We start from the raw sequence: 7305 nt of genomic DNA, 5'->3' as shown, positions 1-7305 counted from the left end.
GAACTAGAACAGAACTAGAACAGAACTAGAACAGAACTAGAACAGAACTAGAACAGAACTAGAACAGAACTAGAACAGAACTAGAACAGAACTAGAACAGAACTAGAACAGAACTAGAACAGAACTAGAACAGAACTAGAACAGAACTAGAACAGAACTAGAACAGAACTAGAACAGAACTAGAACAGAACTAGAACAGAACTAGAACAGAACTAGAACAGAACTAGAACAGAACTAGAACAGAACTAGAACAGAACTAGAACAGAACTAGAACAGAACTAGAACAGAACTAGAACAGAACTAGAACAGAACTAGAACAGAACTAGAACAGAACTAGAACAGAACTAGAACAGAACTAGAACAGAACTAGAACAGAACTAGAACAGAACTAGAACAGAACTAGAACAGAACTAGAACAGAACTAGAACAGAACTAGAACAGAACTAGAACAGAACTAGAACAGAACTAGAACAGAACTAGAACAGAACTAGAACAGAACTAGAACAGAACTAGAACAGAACTAGAACAGAACTAGAACAGAACTAGAACAGAACTAGAACAGAACTAGAACAGAACTAGAATAGAACAGAACTAGAATAGAACAGAACTAGAATAGAACAGAACTAGAACAGAACTAGAACAGAACTAGAACAGAACTAGAACAGAACTAGAACAGAACTAGAACAGAACTAGAACAGAACTAGAACAGAACTAGAACAGAACTAGAACAGAACTAGAACAGAACTAGAACAGAACTAGAACAGAACTAGAACAGAACTAGAACAGAACTAGAACAGAACTAGAACAGAACTAGAACAGAACTAGAACAGAACTAGAACAGAACTAGAACAGAACTAGAACAGAACTAGAACAGAACTAGAACAGAACTAGAACAGAACTAGAACAGAACTAGAACAGAACTAGAACAGAACTAGAACAGAACTAGAACAGAACTAGAACAGAACTAGAACAGAACTAGAACAGAACTAGAACAGAACTAGAACAGAACTAGAACAGAACTAGAACAGAACTAGAACAGAACTAGAACAGAACTAGAACAGAACTAGAACAGAACTAGAACAGAACTAGAACAGAACTAGAACAGAACTAGAACAGAACTAGAACAGAACTAGAACAGAACTAGAACAGAACTAGAACAGAACTAGAACAGAACTAGAACAGAACTAGAACAGAACTAGAACAGAACTAGAACAGAACTAGAACAGAACTAGAACAGAACTAGAACAGAACTAGAACAGAACTAGAACAGAACTAGAACAGAACTAGAACAGAACTAGAACAGAACTAGAACAGAACTAGAACAGAACTAGAACAGAACTAGAACAGAACTAGAACAGAACTAGAACAGAACTAGAACAGAACTAGAACAGAACTAGAACAGAACTAGAACAGAACTAGAACAGAACTAGAACAGAACTAGAACAGAACTAGAACAGAACTAGAACAGAACTAGAACAGAACTAGAACAGAACTAGAACAGAACTAGAACAGAACTAGAACAGAACTAGAACAGAACTAGAACAGAACTAGAACAGAACTAGAACAGAACTAGAACAGAACTAGAACAGAACTAGAACAGAACTAGAACAGAACTAGAACAGAACTAGAACAGAACTAGAACAGAACTAGAACAGAACTAGAACAGAACTAGAACAGGTTTAGGTTCTAGTTCGGGTTCAGGTTCTAGTTCAGGTTCTAGTTCTGTTATATTTTAATTTTCAACACATCTAAGGCTTTCATTGTGTAAAAATATCTTTCTGAATTATGAAAACTCGGCTGTTAACTTAAAATATTGGCGCTTTTTAACAGTTTTTTTTGCTCTATGAATAATTTAAAACGTTTAAAAATTATGCTAATTTTTTAAAGTGTTTTATGTTGGTATTACTTAAAGTCCACTATAAATTTTAATTTTGTATCTGTTTTTGTTTACTTTTTTATTGTTTTTTTTTTAAATATTTTGTTTTGTTTGACTTAAATTTCCAAAGTATTGTTGACTTTAATTTAATTGGTACCATTTCCTTTCGCTTTTCTGTTTTTGAGTACAAATTGTAGGGTTTCTTGTAGAAAATAATCGGAAAAATATTTTAACAGAAGTAGCCTTCTGTAGACCAATCAAGCTATTTTGTTTAACTAAACTATTTGAAAAAGTATTTCAGAATGAACTGAAATATTATTAAAGATAAATTTATCATTTCAACTGGGAAAATGAGCTTGAACCAAAAATATAAAAATTCTTTCTAAATTAGTTCGCTTCCATTCTAGTTCTCCAAACCCTAATCATTATTTTGTAAAGAAAATATGACCAGCAATAAAAAAAAGTCACAAATGAGAAAATGAAGAGACACAAAATATCAAAAATAAATAATTTTTGAGGTTAATTGCGATGGGCACAACATAAAAAGTATTAGATTTCCATACAAATTAAATTTTTTATGGTTCGTTGTTGGCTATATGTATGTCATTTGCATAAATATTTTATTTATTTTTATTATGTTTTTTTTTGTGTACTATAATATTATGTATTATGATACATAATCATTTTTAAATTGTTTTAAGTGGTATACAAATTCTATGAAAATTTAAACACAAATGTTTAGTGGTAAAGTGAACAAATACAAGTTGATGCTACTTATGTTTTTAAATGGGGACACAATTCCTGCAGAATAAAAAATTCCACAATTTTTTTTATTTTAGTTTACTTCAATATCAATCAGTTTAATTATATTTAATTTTAGGCTTTTTAAATTTGCCCCAGCATCAGGTAACTATCGCGGCAATAAAATCTTGATTAAGTATTCATTTATTTCTTATTCATACTGTAATTCCTGTAACTACATTTTTATTGCAATTTCCGATAACTACTTATCTTTGCAGATATGCCTTTTTGGAATTAATAATTTTCTTTTCTCACCAGAAGTTTATTTAGTACAGTTTTCCGATAAAAAATAGTTTGCTTTGAAAAGCTATTCAAAATTTTCTCCATAACTACGAATGAAAGATTTTCTTTATAACCAATGAAACTTAAAAGCAAATATTAACAACATATTTGAGTTTGAATTTATGTCTTTGAAGATCATATGATCATTGTTAAAGTTCATCAAAATCGGCCCTAAAATATACAACATTTCGAAATCTTTAAAAGAGAAATTCCAAATATTGAATAATTTGACCTTTGACCTTCACGATTTAAGGGTTAACGTTTTCCGATTTTAGTAAAAGAGTAAATTTAAAATTATCTGGACTATAATATTCTCAATAGGTTTTACTTAAAATTTATAAGAGTAAGGAAATAAAGCTCATTGGCCTAAAAATTGCCAAATAATTGTTTTTTCTCGAAAATTTCAAAATTTAAATCGCAGGTACGGAAAAACTATAACAGATATTTTCATTTACAAGGGGAAAAAATTCATTTTTTCAGTTTTTGTAAAAATTTTGCCATTAAAAAATTACTTTTGTAATTCAATTTAAAAGAATCGAAATGTGTACGTAATTGTCGTTCTAATGAGACATAAAAAACAGAAATCGGTTAAAAAATTTTAAAGTTATTAAAAATTCGCCAGGCCATTAACGTGTCTCAGGCCACTAGAACAAGAAATGTTGGAACAAAATTAACATATTTTGAGAAATATTAAAATAAAAGCTCATTTTTACTTAAAATATGTCCATATTTACTTGTATATGAGTTTTTGTCTTCGTAGGATACCGTTAACCTATTCTTAGGTATGAACAAAAAAAATTAATTTTTTTAACGGCAGTTTCAAAACTCCATTTTCAAATTTTTAAAAATTTTGTTAAACAAATTTCAGAATTTTTTGATCATCTCATTGGGATTTATTAAGAGTATAATAGGGAATTAAATCGTGAAAAAATTATGAAAATATCTCTTATAGTTTTTCCGTACCTGCGATTTAAATTTTGAAATTTTCGAGAAAAAACAATTATTTGGCAATTTTTAGGCCAATGAGCTCTATTTTCTTACTCTTATGAATTTTAAGCAAAACTTAATTAGAATATTATAGTCCAGATAATTCTAAATATACTCTGAAACTTTTACTAAAATCAAAAAACGTTAACCCTTAAATCGTGAAGGTCAAAGGTTAAATATTTCAATATTTGGAATTTCTCTTGGAAAGATTTTGAAATGTTCGAAATGTTGTATATTTTTGGGCCGATTTTGATGAAATTTAACAAAAATATAACACAAAGCCTAGTATTTACAAAAGCAGCAGAAAAATTAAAATTAACTCTATATAGCACTTGGTGTTAAAATGACCCCAAACTTCTAAAACCATAAAAAATTATGATTTTAAAAGTTTGGTGTCATTTTAACCCCAAGTGCCATTAAGCGTTAATTTCCATTCTGTTATTATAAACCCTAGAGTTTATGTTATATTTTTGTTAAATTTCATCAAAATCGGCCCAAAAATATACAACATTTCGATCATTTCGAAATCTTTCCAAGAGAAATTCCAAATATTGAAAAATTTTACCTTTGACCTTCACGATTTAAGGGTTAACGTCTTCCGATTTTAGTAGAAGTTTCAGAGTATATTTTGAATTATCTGGACTATAATATTCTGAATAGGTTTTACTTAAAATTCATAAGAGTAAGGAAATAGAGCTCATTGGCCTAAAAATTGCCAAATAATTGGTTTTTCTCGAAAATTTCAAAATTTAAATCGCAGGTACGGAAAAACTATAAGAGATATTTTCATAATTTTTTCACATTTTTATTCCCTATTATACTCTTAATAAATCCCAATGAGATGATCAAAAAATTCTGAAATTTGTTTAACAAAATTTTTAAAAATTTGAAAATGGAGTTTTGAAACTGCCGTTAAAAAAATTAAATTTTTTTGTTCATACCTAAGAATAGGTTAACGGTATCCTACGAAGACAAAAACTCATATACAAGTAAATATGGACATATTTTAAGTAAAAATGAGCTTTTATTTTAATATTTCTCAAAATATGTTAATTTTGTTCCTACATTTCATGTTCTAGTGGCCTGAGACACGTTAATGGCCTGGCGAATTTTTAATAACTTTAAAATTTTTTGACCGATTTCTGTTTTTTATGTCTCATTAGAACGACAATTACGTACACATTTCGATTCTTTTAAATTGAATTACAAAAACTGAAAAAAATGCATTTTTTCCCCTTGTAAATGCATCTCAAAACTTCAGAGGGCTTGCGGCACGTCTTAACCCCAACCGATTTACCTAAAATTTTTTCAGGATAATTTTTTTGCTAATGTTCACCAAACTGGAGGGTGAGAAAGGTCCACCCTAGGCTACATGCAACATTCATCATGTTTATAAACATGTCCCTGAGTAGAAGTTTCTACTTATCAACAATCTTTATAGCACTTAGTTATTAGAATTTATTGTATGTATGGCAACACTAAATGTTTAAGCTGCTGAAATTAACATTGAAGCTTGTAAAAGCTCTAGAATTCGAACATTCTAGTTTGTCTGTTAACATCATTCATGAAGCTTCTCGAAGAAAGTTGGCGCTGTGTATAAATAGTGACAGAGGATGCAGTAACATCAACTGTTTTTCTAGTGTATACTTGTACATTATAAAGTCTGTTTTTAAAGTGTGTAATTACATTAAAAGAAAGTGACTATTTAAATTGTTGTGTAAATTTGAATAAATAAAGAGTTGTTACAATTTTAAACTACTAAACAGCTTTTATTTGCAATCAAAACAATACGGTTTATGTAAAGGAAATAAACCACTGTTTTAAAAGGTAAAAACTTAACAATATTATTTCTGTTTTTACTTTGATTGAGATATAACAAGTTTACAAGCTTTTTCAGCTTATTATTTTTATCTTTTTGTATTATTACATCTCTTAACAGTCATATTTTAGTATTACTTAATATCAGATTATTATTCTGTTAGATTTGAGCTTCAATCTGTATACATTCACATTGCTGCTTAAATTATATATCTTTCTACAGTTATATTAAAGCTTTAAAGGTTTGTTTCATACATTTATATTTTTAAGTTAACTATGCAGGAAACTAACTACTTAGAAACCTTCAAATGCCCTGTTTAAATAGCAAAAGTTGCCATAACAGTTTCTTTTAGTTGCATTAAAAAATGTTCTAAATATTAGTGGTACATAGTTCCTTATGTATTTCATGAAACTTTTGCTCTAATAAAAAAACATAAATTATTTAACAACTATCCTTTGCTTGTAAATATAAAGCAACATCAAAAGTTGCTTAAAAAGTTTGAAGCTGTAAATAAACTGCCAAGTAAAGAAACCAGCAGGAGTGTATAAATAAAGAAAAACTATTTAGATTAAAAAATCTTATAAATAAATGCAATTCCTATATAATCCAAAAATAAAAAAAACAAATAAGAAAGTATAATACAGAAAATTTACAGAATCTTGCCGTTTTGTAATATATTTTTGTGCACTGCATTGCCGACTACTGCATTGCAAATCATCGCAGAAAAATACAAGATGATGCTAATTACGTATTTTAGAGACATTAATGAGACTAGTGGACAAGATAAGAAATAGATATGTATTAAATATTAAGAAAATGGTGTCTTCTTTTCAAAAATTTATAAAATTTTTAAGAATTTGAAAACTTGTAAAATACTCTTTGCAAAAATATGGGATAAAAATGTTTTTTTTTGGAAAATTTACATTAGTAAAATGCAATAAAAATTAAATTTATGATTGGTTTCGAAGCGAAAAAGAAATTTGTAGTTTCTTAATGACAAAGAATCCAACAATTCCAAAAAAAATTTTAAAAATTCCATAATTGGTATTTTTTAGACATTTGACTCAATTGTCAGTACTGAGGTTCGGGCTATAAATTCCCTTTGTAAACTATTTATTAACATATAGGTGCATACAAAGGGGATTTGAATTTTTTTAAACCAGCTATGTGATTTAAGAAAATTTTTGAAAGGGGGCAAGGTTTGTGGAGCTTTTGAAGAGTAAATAAAAGCTCTTTATATAAGTATTTGCTATTGTAACTTCTAAACCCTTACTCAGATTTGAATGAAATTTGACGTGCTCAATTTGACGCGCACCCCTGGTCGCAGGGGTGCGATCAGGGGTCCACAAATTGGGACACCTCGGGTATGTTCAATTTTTATAACGATCCACAGTGGTATGAGAATAAAAAAAAATGGAAATAAATCTGTAACTTCTAAACCCTTACGAAATTGAAATGAAATTTCACATGCGCAAAGAGGAAGTGTAGTCGAGTTTAAGTTTTGAATTTGGACCTCATGACCCCACCAGGAGCGGGACCA

Source organism: Calliphora vicina, chromosome 5, assembly GCF_958450345.1.
Source record: "Calliphora vicina chromosome 5, idCalVici1.1, whole genome shotgun sequence".
Classification (NCBI taxonomy): Eukaryota; Metazoa; Arthropoda; class Insecta; order Diptera; family Calliphoridae; genus Calliphora; species Calliphora vicina.
This window is presented reverse-complemented; position numbering follows the sequence as displayed.